General features: G+C 43.8%; 1 pseudogene; it reads left to right on the forward strand.

Annotated features, from left to right (window-relative positions):
- LOC110317850 overlaps positions 1-2,880 on the forward strand; it is a 59,666-nt pseudogene that overhangs the window by 7,425 nt on the left and 49,361 nt on the right.

A 2,880-nucleotide genomic window follows, 5' to 3' on the forward strand; every position in this document is an offset into this window, starting at 1 on the left:
CATAGGTAGCAGAAGATGGCCTAATAGGCCATCATTGGGAAGAGAGGCCCCTTGGTCTTGTAAACTTTATATGACCCGTCACAGGGGAAGGCCAGGGCCAAGTAGTGGGAGTGGGTGGGTAGGGGAGTAGGGGCAGGGATGGGGTATTGGGAACTTTCGGGATAGCATTTGAAATGTAAATAAAGAAAATAATAATAAATAAATTTTAAAAAAATTGGATATTTTATTTACATTTTAAATGTTATCCCCTTTTCCAGTTTCCCCTCTGCAACCCCCTATCCTATCCCCCCTTACCCTGCTTCTATAAGGGTGTTCCCCCGCCCACCCACGCCCCACCCCTGCCTCCCCGACCTTGCATTCTCCTATACTGGGGCATTGAGCCTTCCCAGGACCAAGGGTATCCCCCCCATTAATGCCAGATAAGGCCCCTTCAGCTCCTTCAGTTCTTCCCCTAAGTCCTCCATTGGGGTCCCTGTGCTCAGTCTGATGGTTGGCTGTGAGCATCTGCTTCTATATAACCAATATGTTGGTTTTCTATATGGACCTGTTATCAAATGCCTCTGGATCTGTCTGGATTCCTCCTGATGTCAAGCCTGTTGAATGTTCACCTTTTATCCTTGAAAGATATTGTTGGTACTTATGAAATTCTATATAAAAGCTAGACATGGTGGTACATGCCTAAAATCTGAGGGCTTGGGATGTAGAGGCAAGAGGATCAGGAGTTCCAGGCCAGCCTATATCTCTGTCTCAAGAGATAACAGTAACGTTTGGGTCTTTGTCCCCCACTAGTGCATAGAAAATATAATAGCAATGGTTTTATTTTATTTCTCTATAGCTATTGTGGTTCTGGGTATGTTCATGCCTGTCTTTGATTTTTAAAATTCTCCTATTAAGAATTTCTAGCTGGGATCAGGAGTGGTGTGACACACACACAGAGAAGTAGATCATTGTGAGTTCAATGCTAGACTAGTCCACACAGAGAGTTCCAGCTAGGACTACATAGTGAGACCCCCCTTAAAAACAAAGAAGAGAAAAAAATGGCCCAATGGCTCTTCCAAAGGACCTAAATTTGGTTTCCTGCACTAATTCTGGGCAACCCTCAATTACATCTTATAGCCTCTTCTGGCTTCCACAGGTACTGGTACATACATGACATAGACCCACTCAGTCTCACATACGTAAAATAAATATTTGTTTTTTAAAAAGAACTATGGTTGATTAGACCATAGTTCTTTCCTTCTGAGTTCTTTTGACTCATGTTAGGCCTTGCCCAGGTGTTCCGTGCCCAGATGTGCTGTGCCCGGGTGTGCCGTGCCTGGGTGTGCCATGCCCAGGTGTGCCATGCCCAGGTGCACCATGCCCAGGTGTGCCATGCCCAGGTGTGCTGCACCCAGATGTGCTGTGCCCAGGTGCGCCATGCCCAGGTGCACCATGCCCAGGTGTGCCATGCCCAGGTGTGCCATGCCCAGGTGCACCATGCCCAGGTGTGCCATGCCCAGGTGTGCCATGCCCAGGTGTGCTGCACCCAGATGTGCTGTGCCCAGGTGTGCCATGCTTGTTGGATTTCTTGTGTGTTGCAGATAATCCTCTCCTCCCTCTGAAACATTGATATTGTGGCACAACAGTATCAGCTACTAATGTTTCGGTCACATTCACAGTTACTCTGGAACTCATGAAGCACTCATGTCTTAGGTTGGACACACTTAACTTATTCAATCATTGCTTCTCCTTGACTCCCTTCCAGCTTCTTCTCAGTGTTATTGGGCTTCTGTTTGATTCTCTAACTCAATCTTTCATGGCCTAAAATCCCATATTTTCTATCAGCCCAGACACATGCTAAACTTCTTTAAAGATCCAAATTATCTATTTGTTTTCAGAGGTTCTACTTCCCCACTCCAGTATGCTTGTTAATTGTAACAAGCCTGTTGGTCTGAGCTAGATCACTGGAGACCACATGGAGAAAGGCAGAGCCAATTCCCCAAAGTTCTTGGACCTCCACATGTGTGCTATTGAATGCCTGTGCCCGCACATATAAACGCCAGCAAGTAAACATAAAACATATTATTTAAAGACTGTGCATGTCAAATCTAGGTTCTGAAAGTATTTATCCCTGGAATGCTGAGACGAAGACTAACTGCCTGCCTGCCTCAGCCTGGACTCCTTTCCCAAGTCATCTTTCTAGCTTTGCCTCAAGGGATTTCTTTCTTTCTTAATTTTTCTTTCTTTTAAAAGTACAGGTTGGATTAATGGCTCAGTGTTTTAGAACTTTTGTTCCATTCTCAGCACCCACATGATGGCTCACAACCATCTCTAACTCCAACTCCAGGGATCCCATGCCTTCTTCTGAACTTCATACACATCAGGCATGCACATGGTACACAAACAAACATGCATCAAGGCATGCACACACGTAAAATTTTTTTAAATAATTAAGAAAAGCATATTTAGCAGAAAATAAAATATAAAAAGCCTGACAATATTATGCAGAACTATGACATTGATTGCAATTTTATCTCTTCACGTTGTCAGAGATGTTTTGAGAGGCATTGTTTAATCTCTTTGTGGGCTGTTCTATTTGCAGCACATATTAAAGATTTGCTTTTATTTATATGTATGTATTTATTTATTTACATGAATGTATGTATGTATGTATGATACGTGCCTTCAGGGGCCAGAAGATAGTGTCAGATCATATCCCCTGGAGTTGGAGTTACAGGCAGATATAAGCTACCCAGTGTGGGTATTGGGAACTGAACTCAGATCCTCTGCAGGAGAAGCACCTTCCTTTCCTTTCCTTTCCTTTCCTTTCCTTTCCTTTCCTTTCCTTTCCTTTCCTTTCCTTTCCTTTCCTTTCCTTTCCTTTCCTTTCCTTTCCTTTCC

This window comes from Mus pahari, chromosome 1 (genome assembly GCF_900095145.1).
Source record: "Mus pahari chromosome 1, PAHARI_EIJ_v1.1, whole genome shotgun sequence".
NCBI classification, from domain to species: Eukaryota; Metazoa; Chordata; class Mammalia; order Rodentia; family Muridae; genus Mus; species Mus pahari.